This window comes from Rhineura floridana, chromosome 4, assembly GCF_030035675.1.
Source record: "Rhineura floridana isolate rRhiFlo1 chromosome 4, rRhiFlo1.hap2, whole genome shotgun sequence".
Classification (NCBI taxonomy): domain Eukaryota; kingdom Metazoa; phylum Chordata; class Lepidosauria; order Squamata; family Rhineuridae; genus Rhineura; species Rhineura floridana.
In genome coordinates, this window is record NC_084483.1 from 181,515,699 (window position 1) to 181,531,925 (window position 16,227).

The window sequence follows — 16,227 nt, forward strand, 5'->3', positions numbered from 1 at the left end:
GGAACCCAAGTTAAAGCATATCTGACATGTGCCTGTCTAGCTGCCTCTTGAATGCCTCCAGTGTTGGAGAACCTACCACCTCCCTAGATAATTGGTTCTATTGTCGTACTGCTCTAGCAGTTAGAATGTTTTTACTGATGTTCAGCCAAAATCTGGCTTCTTGTAACTTTAATTCCACACACTACTTTAATTCCTGTAACTACTTTAATTCCACATACACACATATATACCCAATCCCTCTGGGCCCCAGCATAGCCTCACTGCAGAGCAACACTGTCAAGGCCCCAAAAGCATTGTGGAGGAATTGTGCAGGCCTTTTGGCAAAGCTTATATTTTGATGTTCAAAGCTGTAGTATTTGAATTATATGATTGCCTGCTTCCATGAGATATGTTACTGATAGCTTTAAGTACTGTAACTTTTTTTACAAGATTACTATTTTTTTTATCATTTCATGTACTGGTCCATTTGGTGAAGGGCAGGTTATAACCACACTGAATAAATGTATGAATAAAATTGCAAGCATGAGTGGCAGCACTTGCTAGCTAGACGGGCTTTGTGGGGTTTCTTTATTTGCTTGCTACCACCAAAGGTAGGTAAGATGTGTGGAAAGTGCTGTTGCCAAAGGTCCCATCTAGGGGTGGCACTGTGAGCCCCTCCAAACTTGGTGCAGCCATATAGTCACTTTCATATAATACTTATGTAATAAAAAATCCAGTCCAGTACCATATTTGAATTCTTCCTTTCAGTTCTATATTTTCTCCAATCTTAAGAGAGCCCTGCTGGAACAAATCAGAGGTCCATATCTAATCTTAGCATCCCATTTCAAAATTCACACTTCTCCAAGTTTTGCCATGCAATTCTCCAGCCAAGTAATGTGTACAGGAAAAAAAATAACATAGTAGGGCAGTGGTTCCCAGCCTTTATGAGTATGGAACACCCTTTGTAAGCTCAAAAAACTTTGTGACCCCCCTACTCTAATTGTAATTTTAGTCTCTGTTAATTTAAAAAAATGGCACATGGCAAAATCACATCTCCAAATATCCCTGCAGACAGGGGGTTGTTGATTTCTTGTCTTAATGCAAAGGACCAATCAAATTGGTATCTCCCTCCCCCCCCGACACACATTCTGAAGATGTACAGTCCTGTCTCCCAACACCAGTGGGTTACAGTATTGGACTAAGATCCAGGTTCAAATCCCCACCCAGCCATGAAGCCCGTTTGGTGATCTTGGGCCAGACACATTTCTCAGCCTGACCTGTCTCACAGGGTTGGTGTAAGGATATGATGATGATGATGATGATAATAATAATAATAATAATAATAATAATAATAATAATAATAATAATAATAATAATAATAAAAGCAGCAATGTGGTAGTGGTGGGGATGCTAGATTGTGAAGACAAAAAGGTGGATAGACAGAGGAAGGGGGTTAGTGCTTTCACCTCTGTACCTATCTTCTTTCTTTATGACTTTCTAGCACTTTTTATTTTCAATCTTGCCTTTTCCTGAGTCATCCTACATTTGCTGAGCCTCCTTCTTTAGTCTTTATGTTTTTAGTCTTTAGTCTTTATGTTTTCTACTGTGATTTTGTTCTTATGTTCAGTCAGGGCTGGTTCTAAAGGGCGGCCAGGTGGGGCACTGGCCCGAGGGCCCCTGGAGCTATCCACGATCCATGGCAGCAGCCACAGATTGCAGGACAGGAGGAGCTTCCAAGCTACCCGCCATCCCCTACCTTTCTCTCTGCTGTTTTTTTGCAGTTCATGCAGGGTTGCTATCAATCAAGATGGCACCGAGGTGTGAAGATGTACAGTTCTGTCTCCCAACACCAGTGGGTTACAGTGTTGGACTAAGATCCAGGTTCAAATCCCCACCCACCCATGAAGCCCATTGGGTGACCTTGGACCAGACACAGTCTCTCAGCCTGATGTATCTCTGCAATCATAAATAAATAAATAAATTTCTGCTGCAGTGTCAAGACCCAGCCTCAGCCATCCTGCTGAGCTTTTTTTGTTTTAAAAATAGTAATCAAGAAACAGCAATGTGGTGGTGATGGGGATGCTAGATTGTGCACTGAAGACAACAGGGTGGATAAAAGGGGGTTAGTGCTTTTAGGCCTTGGGATGATCATCAGAACTGATGACTTGGACAGCGTGCACTTGGGGAATGAGAGTGGAGCAGAACAAGGTCAGTGCAAGCACACACCCAAACACACCTGCCCCTCCTGCAAGCATCTGCAGGCCTGCATGCATTTGGGCACATGGGAGGGGGAAGTGCTCAACTGCTCATCTTGGAGAGAGGGACTGGGAGGGCAGAGTGTAGGTGGAAGAAATGGGGGGATGCTGCACACACACTTAGTCCTGAGCTTCCTCACTGCTCCTTGGCTCCGTCTGGGCTGAAGGCGGGATCTGGGCAGCCTCGCAAATAAGAATAATTTTTTAAAGGAGGTGGCAGTGAAGCAGGAGACAAGAAAGGCAGGCAGGCTGGCTTGCAGGAAGGGGGTAAGCAGCCTTTCCTTGCAGCCTTGCTTCTTTTTCCTTCACAAAAATCCCTCTCCTGTCCTTCTGAACAAGGGTATCAGCAGCAGCAGCAGCAGCAGCAGCAGTGCGAGGACATGGGAGTCAGCTATAGTAATCCCCTCTTCTTCTTGATAGCTCCACCCTCAGCCTCCTTCGGCATCTGCCACGTGTTTTATAGGCAGACACCTATCCTCGGCATGCCTGAAAGATGCTCTGTCGCTTCAGTAAATTCCTTCCCTCTCATTTGGAGCAAGGGGGAGGTGTCATCTGCAGCTGCAGTGGTAAGCAGACAGAGTCCAGGGAGTGAAGACTTAAAAAAAAAATTATTATTCACGCCCCCCCTGGATTACTTTGGGGGCCCCTGGGGTCATGGCCCCCAGGTTGGAATCACTGTAGTAGGGTAAAATATGCATAAAAATGCATGTATTACTGAAAATAACGTGCAAGAATGCATATTTGGCAAAATTGCATACAAAATATGTTTATTAGGAGAAATTGGCAATGAAGTTCTGATGAATTTTTATGAGGCCTTTAAAAAGAATTGTATCACAAACTGATGTGGAAACTGATGTGGGCTGTAAAAATGAGAAACGGAGTGAAACTTGCAATTGGAGATTTGTGCATCCCTGTATATGGATAATTTCTCCACAGTGCCCTATGTGCATAGACTCTAGATGTGTGATCTGTACCCTCCGTTCTTGCACGGTAGAGACTGCATATTCAGAACTTCCGGGCTTTGGGATGTAACCACATAGGCCTCTGTAGAGAAGTTACAATCAGTGCATCTGACTGGGGACAAGGTCATCAGGTGCAATAAACACACACACATCAGAGTACACTTCTACCAATTTATATGCACAGAGTCTGTGCTGATCAGGGTAGCTAAACTAAAGATGCCACACTTTTAAAAACAACAACATTGTTTCTCCACTCTTCCAGCTCCACTCTCAGCAGACCAAAGGTCTTCTGCTCCCTTAAATGGCTCTGCGCATTCTGTCTTCCTGCGTGCGATCCCTGTGGGTGGAATTCCCTTCCTGAACATATACATGGTGCCATCTCCATCTCTTCCTTCAAGTTCTTCCTCAAAGCCCATGTTTTCTGTGTTGTATCGTTAATCCTCATTCTAAACTGTTACTCAGTTTTAAGAACAATTCATCCACATTCATCCTTTCATGTTCTTGTTTCCTCCTTGTGTTTCCCGGATGTCTATCTTAGGTGTTTTGAAGGAGCTTAAGATTTACATTATATATTATTAGTTAATTAATTTCATTTGTTAGATCCCTCTTATAGTAAAAATCTTGAGGTTACTTACAGTAAAAATATTACCATATAAAATATGGAAAAGATTAAAAATGACAAGCATTGAAATAATCATAGATGCAGGATGCACTGTTAACCCCACTTAACAGGGAGTAAGTCTATTGAATTCAGGGGACTTACTTTTGAGTAGACACAGCTAGGATTGCAGCCTAGTTCTAACCCCACCTCCCTTCCACCACATACGTACATTGCCTTTTTGACTCTGAAAGGCACCATATGCACTGATGGTCCAAGCATACATGTATAAATAACTTCATGTGGCTAATTAACACAGTCTTATTGACAATGGATGGTATCTATTGAAGTCTGGATAGTGAATAAAGAGAAAAGTCTGGAAATAAGGCTGTTCTGTCTTTACTCAGAAAGATGATTTTCTGAAATTTGGATTATGAGAATTTGTGTGTGTTTGTGTGTCAAATGAGATGCACGCATATGTAACTCAGACATATAATGAACTCAAAATTCTAATCACGTAATGTACTCAGGACACCTTAAAAAAATTCTACACATCTCAGGGAATCCAATGCATGCATCATATATTTGAATTTCAGTAATATATATATATAGTCAATGATTTTGCTTACAAACATCTGTTTGATATTTTCTAACTAGCCTTTTAAAAGTTCCTATTCCTTTTATTTTGTTATTGTTCTTTTGCTACAGTGAGAACATTTGTCTTGGCAGTGATAGCAGTTGATGGATCTCTTCATGGATTACGTCTGTTTTATGCTCAAGTCAATGATCTGTGAAATACATCTTGACAAAATAACATCAGTAACTGCAGAAAGATACTGGAGCTGACAACACTTTCACATTATAATCTCACCTTTTACCTTTGGGTTTGAGCTCTGGACATGTTCAGTTGATGCACATGTGTCTATCTTGCATATGTGCCAAATGGATCTCATGCTTGCTTCACTAATAGGAACAGTAAATGCAGTCGTTTTACAGCTCCATGTTATCGGCTGGAATTTCCCCCCTTGTTTTTTGCCCATTGAAAGACTATATTCATACAGGGTTTTTTGGTTCTCTGATAGAAAAATGAGTGGCTTCAGTATTTTTATAGTTTACTATTCACCATGTGGAAACCAATTTATTTAGAAGTGCCAAAAACTTTAACATTACCACATTTTTGAAAAACACTAGTGCCCAACATCAAAGTCAAGGCTGTATAATTTTTAACATTTTTAAAATTTATTTGGCATATCTATATCTAGCCTTCCATTATGAATCAAGGCTATGTGCACTGGATTTCCAGGTGTCTCCTGTTCAAGTGCTGATCAGACTCAAACCTGCCTAGTTTCAGCAGGTGTCTGTATCATCAGAGCATGCCATGGAACCATTTTTTCCCTCATTCTTTGGTCCTGGAGAGGTACTGGGAGTGCAGGAAAGGCAAAGCTGGAGACCAGGGTTGGCTCCAGGTTTGAGGAGGCACTTTCCAAAGTGACATGGGGGGGGAGGGGGAGGTGTGTTCCTGGTAATGGTATCTAGTGTTGGTGGGCAGAATAACTCTTCCAGTTAAGATGTTGTTGAATTCCCATCAGCCCCAGTCAGCATGGTCAAAGGGTCAGGAATGAAGGAAGTTGTGTAGTCCATACGTTTCCTTGCTCTGAGGTAATGTGGGAAATTAAACAAGCAGCTCCCTCATACCTGCTGCCTGTCAACACAGTAGAGTGCAGAATATTTAATGTTATATTAATAAAATGATAATATTAAAACAATTTAAAAATAGGCATCAGCAGTGAACCTTTAGCCTGAAGATGCTGTGTGGTGATGCCAGGCTTGCTCTGCATACTTACTTTGATTAGGATCTTTTGAACTTGGTGGGATTCACATATGAAAAAATAAATATGTGTAGGGCTTTGAGCTTTGCCTAATATTATCACAGATGATACATCATGTACTGTAGACCTCTCGGTATTTCTCCCTGAATCCTCTTCCTTCATACCACATGAGTATCTGTCAACATTCCTCGCATCTGGGAAAGTGGGCTCCAGTCCACTATGTTTGTTTATTTATTTATTTATAAAAATATTTGTATACCACTATTTCATTAAAAATATCAATGCAGTTTACAACATGTTTAAAACAACCATAGAATAAAAACATTAAAAATACTATAAAAAATAATGGTCAATTTTGTGAAAAAAGCACGTTCTTAAGAACATAAGAACATAAGAAGAGCCTGCTGGATCAGGCCAATGGCCCATCTAGTCCAGCATCCTGTTCTCACAGTGGCCAACCAGGTGCCTGGGGGAAGCCCACAAGCAGGACCCGAGTGCAAGAACACTCTCCCCTCCTGAGGCTTCCGGCAACTGGTTTTCAGAAGCATGCTGCCTCTGACTAGGGTGGCAGAGCACAGCCATCACGGCTAGTAGCCATTGATAGCCCTGTCCTCCATGAATTTGTCTAATCTTCTTTTAAAGCCATCCAAGCTGGTGGCCATTACTGCATCTTGTGGGAGCAAATTCCATAGTTTAACTATGCGCTGAGTAAAGAAGTACTTCCTTTTGTCTGTCCTGAATCTTCCAACATTCAGCTTCTTTGAATGTCCACGAGTTCTAGTATTACGAGAGAGGGAGAAGACCTTTTCTCTATCCACTTTCTCAATGCCATGCATAATTTTATACACTTCTATCATGTCTCCTCTGACCCGCCTTTTCTCTAAACTAAAAAGCCCCAAATGCTGCAACCTTTCCTCGTAAGGGAGTCGCTCCATCCCCTTGATCATTCTGGTTCTTAACTGCCTGCATAAGACTTGTGGAACATAAATGTTTTCAGCAGGCGCTTAAAAGTTAAAACAGAAGGCGACTGCTGAAACTCTGTTGGCAGAGCATTCCAGAGAACTGGGCTGATGACACTGAAGGCTTGATTTCGTGTTGATGTTAAATGAGTCTCACCAACTCGGGGATGACCAGAGCCACCCCTGCAGATTATCTCAGTGGGATATAAGGGTTCAGGCAGTCCCTAAGAGACCCTGGATCTAAGTTGTTCGTCTTTGTAAATTAATACAAGGACTTTGATCCTGGCTTGGTAACAGATGGGCAGCCAGTGCAGATGTTTTAAAAGTGGTGTCACATGTTGCCAACCATGTGCTCCTGTTAGCATTCTGGCCGCCGCATTTTGCATCAGTTGTAGTTTCCGAACCAGGGCCAAGGACAGCCCCACATAAAGCGCATTGCAGTAATCCAGCCTCGAATGTACCAACACATTGACTACAGAGGTCAGGCTATCCATGTCCAGAACAACCATAGCTGACAAACAAGACAAAGCTGATAAAAGGCACTCCACAATATGCCCCAAGAAGGCTGCAATCTGTGTGCTCTTCCTAGGGAATAAGTGCATTCTGAGTAGAAATGTACATATCTTGCACTATAAAGCTGCAACAGACCTATCACTTCCTAAAGTGTAAGTCTCCTTGCATATACTGGGCCTTCCTTCTCAGGACACACGAAATAAGCAATAAGGCTGCAATCCTAGGGTCACTTCCTAGGGAGCAAATCCGCTTAATCCTCAATGGGTTGAGTAAGGCACAGAGGAGATGATGCTTTGATTCTCCCAGGCTTTAAAGAGCCACAACACTCTGATGTGAGTTTACAGTAACAGACTAAGGCTGCAATCCAATACATGTCTACTCAGAAGTAAACTCCATTGGGGTCTATGGGACTTACTCCCAGGTAAGCGTGCACTGGATTGCAGCCTAGATCGGCTTCTTCTCTTCGCTGGGAACCCATTGCATGCTGTCACCTGAGTAAATGCCTCCGCCGGCCTCAGCACATTATTTTGCCTAAAGGCCTTCTATGCTTTCTATTGGTTAGCGATGATGTAATACGACACAACATACGGGCATTTCTCTCTTTTCCTCGTCCTTCGCGTTCTTGGTAAGTACTTGAGAGAAGGCCGTTCCAGCACTCAACCAATCACAGCGAACAGAGTCTTTTGCGGCCTGGAGGAGTGGAGTGGGGAGAGCTATCTGATCAGTTGCTTTTCATACATCGCCTTCGTTCCCATTTTTCCCGCCTCCCCCAATCGACAGACAGGATTCACGCCTGCGTCATTGGCTATTTGAGAAGCTATTATGAAAGACACGGAAGCTACCTAAGATAGGCAACTTTCACAGCCAATGGTAAGAAGATACCAATGGAAGGGGGGAATAGGAGGAAGTCAGTGTTTGGTAAGAGAAAACAGCAGAGAGGGGAGGAAGAAGTTAATTGGCACGGACACTGGCCAATGAAATTCCATACTGCATAGACTGTGCTTTTAAAAAAAGATTGCGCATAGGTGAGTACCGAGAGCTGAGTAGACTTGATTGACAACAGCAGCAGCCAATAACTGCGAATCTAAGATAGAGGTGTGCACCCAGCTAAACGGGCATTTGGGGAAATAAGCTAGCGAGTAAGTGGCAAGTAAGCGAGCCAATTGACATTAAGAAGCGAGAACCTGACATACAAAGGATCCAATAGGAATGCAAGCAGTGGGCTGAGCTTTGAATGACAGCCTCGGCGACCAATAGCAGAGGGCCTTTTTTGGTGCCGGCAGGACAGAATCCTCTCTGAGGCACTTGTAGGGAGGGGGCGCTCTCCTTCTCGTCGTCCTCCCGTCCGGTGCATTCTGACGTTGCGCGGCGGGGAGGGACGGCCCATTAGCGGCCGCTGGGACGGGGGCTCCCAACATGTCCGTGCTGCTGGCTGCGCTCGGACTGCGAGAGCAGAGGACGGTCAAGGGAGAGGCTGCTGCGTGACGAGGAGGAGAGAGGCGGAGGCGACGACGACTCGAGCCTTAACCTAACCCCGACCCGGCGCCTTAGTTGGGGGAGACGGAGGCCTGCCTGCGCGCGTGGGTACGGGGGCTTCTGGTCGAGCGAGGAGTCTGTGGCGCCAGGTAGAGGTCCAGGCCGGTTCCGTCTGAGGGAAAATGGGAGGGAAAGATGTCGGCTGTGAGGACTGGGCCTCGTCAGGCAACAGGCCTCAAGCGCGGGTCGAGGGGAGGCGGGAAGACGACGGCCTGGGCTTAGGCCTCAGCTTGGGCCTTAGTTTCGGGTTAGGCCTGCGCTGGCGTAACGGGCGGCATCTGCGGGGGGCTTATGCGTGCTGCGTAGTTCGGAGCGGGAGGGGCGAGGAGGAGGAATGGCTGAATTTGTGCCTGCGCTGTAAGACGGGGGTGGGGGAAAGGGGGAAGGAGGAGGAGGAGACCTGGCGGTCGTTGGTCGGGGTGGCGGGATGGAAACGGGGCGGGTGGGCCGGCTCGGGCTCCTGTAGTAGTGTCTCACGGCTGATCGTGCTGAATGGGAGTGGAGGGAGGAGCTGCACTTTTTCAGGCCTCGGTGTGAGAGGTTCAGTTTGTGACTGGGTGCAGAGTGGGCTGTTGAAAAACAGGAGAGAGACCTGAGCTTGGTAGAGGAGAGGTTGGGAGGTTGATTGGGGAATTGGGGAATTGGGGGGCGGGCAGGCAAGCGGATGATCATCTGGCCATTGTCTGGGTTAGTTAGGGGGAGGAGAGAAGCCTGAATGGACGGGGATCTCTTCTCCCCCCTCCCCCCATCACTGTATATTAAGGCCCCGTTATTTGGTTCTCGGCCACGATCCAAAGCTACTTTATTGTCCGAGGATTTTTAAATTGTCTTTCCTCTTTAGCTGGCAAAATGCTGCTTGCGTTGTTTGCTTCCATGTCCGAATGCCTGAAATCTTTGGAGTCTATGCAGACAATTAAGATTAGCTGAAGTGGGCAGTTTTTCGTCTACTGTGCCTACTAACAATGTAGACGCTGATATTTTTGCGGAAAGGACCTGACGCTTTGGTCTAGCGCTGAAATACGTTGATTATAGTTTTGATGCTGACGATGTCGGGTGTAGCAATTGAAAGTACCGGTGGGGACATCCTGTACCTGTAGGCGGTTGTCTGGGGTTCAAATTCTGGCTTATGAAATTTCCTATCTGGTTTAGTGTTCCACTATTTTTGTATTAATAATAGCTAAGTGTGTCATTAAAAGTGAAAACAATGTAAATATGGTAAAAGGAAAGTGCTCTGTGGGCTTACATCATACTCTGTTTTCTCATTTGAAGATGGGTCAAATGAAAGGCAAGATCGTGGATGTGGGTCAGGGTTGAAAAGCTAGTGTGGTGGGTGGAAAGCTGGGGAGTCGGATGTAAACTTTGCTCAGATGGGATAATTGCTTAGATTGTGATATAGTCCCAATCCACAAGATTAGTGTAAAAGAAGAGTCACTTTGAGTCTGTGGGCTTTTGGGGGCCAAGAAATGTTCATTGTGCTTGCACGCCTATGTTTTTAACAGAGGGTAGAAGTATAAAGTGTTGTAAGTCTATGTTAGCTTATGTGTGAATGCTAAAACATTGGGTCAGGAATATATGTGAATCTGCATTTGCATGCTGTGTAGAAAGAGATTCATTTGGTATATGGAACCCTCTTGAAGTGTCTAATGAAAGCTCGCACTAGAACAAACCAGTGAGTCCCAAACATAGTTTTGTTGCAGACTTCCTTCTTATACTTTGTGAATTTAGGCCTAGTGCTGGATAACAGCAAAGTAATGGGATCCTGTCCAAAGGACTTGGTCTGAATATAACCTGGGGTATTGGGGGTGGCAGGTAAGAAACAAATAAAATAATAGATGGATATCTGTCACAGGAAGGCTGAATTGAATGCATGTGGTTGTTAAAACAAATTGCGCGGGGTGGTGGCGGCCCCTGCCTCTCCACAATATGGACCTTTTATACTCTTTCTGTAGAGTTGTTTTGGGTGCTTTCTCACATATAAAATCATAATAAACGAGGATGGAGCATCCTTATAGGTTGAGCTTCAATTTCTTTTGACAAGTAGCAAGCACTTAGACAACCGAGAGTATCTCTAGTGGTGTAGGGACTAGGGACAGAGCCACAAAAGCAGTACTATGACATTTATACAGACCATGGGTGCATGCACAGTTGTCAAACTCACCTGCTCTTTACTGGAGGCCTACTTTGAGTGAAGTAGAAGGCCAGCTTCCTCTCCCCTCCCCACAATGGTTGTCACATCTCATTAAGACATTGACAACTTGCTCTACATACTGGTTTTCTCTCTGGGCAGAAAACTTAGGGACCCTTTTGTACTACTGAACCTAGTAGTCTCTAGTTGCTGATTTCCTACTCAACTGGCTCCTTAAGGGCTAGGACAAGGATCTTGTATCAGCTGTTCTGTACATTTGCAAGAGACTATGTAACTCACCACAGCTGACCAGACATATTCTCCCTCAGGAGTATATGTATGGTCCACTTTGCCACATTGAGCTCTGTGTTCAGTTGGTGCATGCTATGGAGACTGTGCATAGAGCTCAGCATAACAGCAGAGGATGTGCCTGGTTGCCTGGAAGCAATTGTTGCTTGATACAGCTGATAGCCAAGTTTTACAAGACTGCCCTTACTTTTATCAGATAGTAGTATGCAAAAGATGTGTTAGCTGTTACATGTTTATATAGAAATATGCTTATCGAAAGACAATAAACTCTGTTTTCTATGAAACAAAAATATTTGGGAAAGGTTGTATATATTGCTATAGAGGTGAATACTAGTTTTGAATATAGTAAAGCACCCTGGTTTTAGTGTTTTCAGAACTTTTGTCATGAAGGTGCTGATTAAGAGTGTTGGCTTCAGCATGGAAAACCAGGCTCAAATCACTGCTCATCTCTAGTGGCTTTAAGCAAATTGCTGTTCTTCACCTACCTCATAGGATTTTAAATACACAATCATGAGCCAACACTTCCAACTTCGTAGAAGATGTGGCTGCCTTCTGTGTAATTTGTCTTTGTGGTCATAGGCTGCAGGAAGCAGGCCATTGAATGTTAACACTGCTGGGGTATTTGCTGCTACTACAATATTCACCTTCAGCTGAAAGTGGGTAAGGGTAATAGGCTTAGCCAAGTTATTTACCAAGCCTGCCTAATCCTCTTGCTGCCTGCTGTGTATTCCCCTCCCTCAGTTGCCTGTCACTACTTCCCTCAATTTCAAGTCTTAAAGAGAGAGGTTAGGCAATGTTACACATTCATGGTAGCATTGTTCTTTTTTAGTTTGGAGTATCTATGTACCTCTTCATCTTTAAAAAGTTGGGAAACTGAGCCAAGCTAACCTGCATTGCTTTTTCCAGTGGGGAGGGGGAGAGAGTTCAGCTGTGGAAAGGAGAAGAAAGTGTCAATGCTTGTCCACTAGCCTGGGGACAATTGCTATGCCCCCAAAAAGCAGGTATGTTTAGGCATGTATTATCCTAGTTTTTTTTATCGGGTGGATTGGTATATGTTTCCATACGTTTCTGGCCTGTATTTCAGTCTTCCCAAACTTGAAGCACTCCAAATATTGTTGGACTACAACTTCCATCTGTCCAAACTAGCAATGGTCAGGGAGAATGAGAGTTGTAGTCCAAAATGGCTGGAGGACATCAGACTGGAGAAGCCTGCTTTATGACTTCTGAGAATACCTTGCAGGTAGTCATACTGCTGTAAGTGGTGGTCACTTGTGCAGACTGTTGTGGTAATAGAGCTAGCTCATTAACACATCTCTTTTTCCCAAGGTTCCAGTTTGTCCAGTAAAAAAAGATGCCCATATGAGAGCTTTCAATGAGATTTGGGTACCTAGAAAAGGGGAGATCAGTATCATGAAAGCAACTTACTGGGAGAAAATAAATACAGAGCTGAGAGGTACAGATTAGGTGCCTCCCGGTCAGAGATAAACAAAAGGTAGCTGGGCTGGGGATTTTTTATCGGGTTTCTGCTTGGGATTGGGTATATGCAGCGAGACACTACTAGGTTGGTTAAGTGTCACCAGTTATTAGTCTTTCACGTTGAGTAACATTACTGCAGGATTGCTACAATTTATAAACAAAATTAAACTTTGGATGTGTAAAGTGGAGAGCAAAGCCTTTAAATGCCCAGAGGCTGTGCCAGAGCAGCATTGGCTTCTTACAATTGATGAGTCAAGGTGCTGGTTCTTACCTAGGAAATCCAGAATGGCTTAGGCCTTACACTAGAGCAGGGGGTGGTGAATCTTTGGCCCTTCCGATGTTCCCAAACTGCATCTCCCATCAACCTCAATGAGCATGGCCAGTAGTCAAGGCTGATGGGAGTTGTAGTCCAACAACATGTGGAGGGTCAAAGGTTCCCTTCTCCTGCACTAGAGGTACTTAAACATCTTGATAAATCTGTGTGTATTTGTGTGTATAGGATATGGATGGATGCATGCATACAAGAGGAAGGTTTTTTTTCAGTGGCTGTTCTCCAACTATGGAAGTTAATTGCTCGGGAGTTCTGCCAAAGCCTAAATAGTATCTTGACCATTTTAACATTTATGTATCTTTAAGCAGAGAGAAAATTGAAATGGCTGAGAAGCTTAGTTCTTCCCGACACACTAGAGTTTTTCCTAACACTCTTCCATTGCCAGCTCTGGACCTGGTTTGCATTCTCTCTCCTTCCAACATCCCCAAGCCCTCTTTATTTAGTGGCTGGTGTTAAGGGTGAAGCTATTTTTAGTTATCTGTTTAATACATTTTATGCTTTATCTGTATCTTTTAAAAGTACTGGAAATTTCCCAGAGTCTACAGGCTGCAGGTGGGTTCTAATTCAGTGCTGATTAAGTTTAGCCATTGAAGCTAGTGGAAATAGATGGCCCATTGTTTACTTTAATCTCATCATATTCTGATGTCTAGTCTTTGCTTATTGTCTTTTTTTTTTTAACTGTTGAAACTGAGGTTGCAGGCACCTTGGTATGGAGACCTGTGTCTTGCTTACATTACTCTGTACAGTGCAATGTACGGTTTATCAATGATAGAAATACCTTGAAATGATTCAGAAAGAGGTTCAGGCTTTGGTAAATCTCAAGGTGAAGGGACTTGCTTAATGACTGTGTGTCATGACATATGATAAATGTCCCAGTTGAAATCCTTAGTGGACTAGTAAATACATTTGTTTTGTGGGCTTGGGTAGTTTATATACAGTATATAAAATAGGCTAGAAATATAACAGACTGGCCTTTTGGTGATTTCAGTTGACTTTCCTTTAACTTTTTCATGGTAACACAATTACTTTCATGTTCAAGCAATCGTCTTTATACAACCACAAGAGTGGCTGTATACTATAGCCAGCGTGGATTTTTCACATTCCATAATGTTAAATTGAAAATACCCCCATACCATTATGCTGCTTCCCATAAGCTTACTTCAAAACAAAACCTTACAAAACTTATAGTCCTGAACAGGGTGGTTTATAGCAGATGCTCTTGGAGGTCAGAAACGCTTACTTAACAACCCTCTTAAGTTTTCATGGCGATACACAAAACACTCAGAGAATCAAGAGTTCAAACTGTAAAACAAGAGAAAAAAATCCAGACCCCTGTTGGACCTTTTTCTGTCAGTAGTCTCATAATTTGTTGAAATTAAAAATCAACCATGTTCACAAAGTACCTATAACCCTACTACTGACCTTGCACCTAACACTGCCCTTCAACGTCTTCAGTATAAAAATTTAAAAAATGCATGGCTGATTTTTAATTAAGAAATTTAAAATTGAAGTCTATTATAAAGTCAGGAATGCTCAGTAAGAACTTTTAATAAGGCTGGCACAGAATAAAGTTTCCAATTATTTATACTTTTTCTGCTATTGAAACCATGGAGAACAAGGCCATGATCCTAAGAATGCATGATGTTGTGTTATGTGCCTCCCAGTCGACTACAACTTATGGCGACCCTATAAATCAGTGACCTCCAAGAGCATCTGCCATGAACCACCCTGTTCAGATCTTGTAAGTTCAGGTCTGTGGCTTCCTTTATGGAATCAATCCATATCTTGTTTGGCCTTCCTCTTTTTCTACTTCCTTCTGATTTTCCCAGCATTATTGTCTTTTCTAGTGAGTCGTGTCATCTCATGATGTGTCCAAAGTATGATAACCTCAGTTTCATCATTTTAGCCTCTAGTGATAGCTCTGCTTTCATCTGTTGTAACACCCAATTATTTGTGGGGTTTTTTTGCAGTCCATGGTATGTGCAAAGCTCTCCTCCAACACCACATTTCAAAGGAGTTGATTTTTCTCTTATCCTTTTTATTCACATCCATATATAGAGATCGGGAATACCATGGTCTGAACGATCCTTGTTTTAGTGTTCAGTGATACATCTTTGCATTTGAGGACCTTTTCTAGTTTTCTCATAGCTGCCCTCCCCAGTCGTAGCCTTCTTCTTATTTCTTGGCTATTGTCTCCATTTTGGTTAATGACTGGGCCAAGGTATTTATAGTCCTTGACAAGTTCAATGTCCTCATTGTCAACTTTAAAGTTACATAAATCTTCTGTTGTCATTACTTTAGTCTTCTTGACGGTCAGCTGTAGTCCTGCTTTTGTGGTTTCCTCTTTAACTTTCATCAGCATTCATTTCAAATCTTTACTGGTTTCTGCTAACAGTATGGTAACGTCTGCATGTCTTAAATTACTGATGTTTCTCTCTCCAATTTTCACACCTCCTTCATCTTGGTCCAGACCCAGTTTCAGTATGATTTTCTGCATATAGATTAAACAAATAGGATGATGAAATACACCCTTCTCACACCTTTTCTGATTGGGAACCACATGGTTTCTCCATATTCTGCCCTTACAGTAGCCTCTTGCCCAGTGTATACATTGCGCATTAGGATAATCAGATGTTGTGGCACCCCTGTTTCTTTTAAAACATTCCACAGATTTTCATGATCTACACAATCAAAAGCTTTGCTGTAATCTGTAAAGCACAGGGTGATTTTCTTCTGAAATTCCTTGCTCCATACCATTATTCAATGTAATTTGCAATATGATCTCTGGTACCTCTTCATTTCCTAAATCCAGCTTGGACATGGGGCATTTCTCGCTCCATATACGGTAAGAGCCTTTGTTGTAGAATCTTGAGCATTACTTTACTTGCATGGGATATTACTTTGGACACATCATAAGAAGACATGATTCATTAGAAAAGACAATAATGCTGGGAAAAACAGAAGGGAGTAGAAAAAGAGGAAGGCCAAACAAGAGATGGATTGATTCCATAAAGGAAGCCACAGACCTGAATTTACAAGATCTGAACAGGGCGATTCACGGCAGATGCTCTTGGAGGTCACTGATTCATAGGGTTGCCATAAATCGTAATCAACTTGAAGGCACATAACAACAACAATACAATCAAAGGCTTTGCCATAATCTATAAAGCACAGGGTGATTTCCTTCTGAAATTCCTTGGTCTGTTCCATTAGCCAATGTATGTTTGCAATATGATCTCTGGTACATCTTCCTTTTCAAAATCCAGCTTGGACCTCTGGCATTTCTTGCTCCATATATGGTAAGAGCCTTTGTTGTAGAATCTTGAGCATTTACTTGCATGGGATATTAAGGCAG

At 43.0% G+C, this 16,227-nt stretch overlaps 1 protein-coding gene across 5 annotated transcripts in view; it reads left to right on the top strand.

Moving 5' to 3' along the window:
- The first annotated feature begins 8,098 nt into the window (after positions 1 to 8,098).
- Positions 8,099 to 16,227, top strand: part of PPM1B (protein phosphatase, Mg2+/Mn2+ dependent 1B) — a 49,331-nt gene continuing 41,202 nt past the window's right edge. Inside the window, exon 1 of one of the 5 annotated variants that reach the window (XM_061625410.1) lies at positions 8,099 to 8,120. The gene's annotated coding sequence lies outside the window, so the exon portion shown is untranslated. Of the gene's footprint in view, positions 8,121 to 8,375; positions 8,721 to 16,227 lie in introns of those variants that run through there. The other 4 variants (XM_061625408.1, XM_061625409.1, XM_061625413.1 and 1 more) reach the window with 4 other exon arrangements.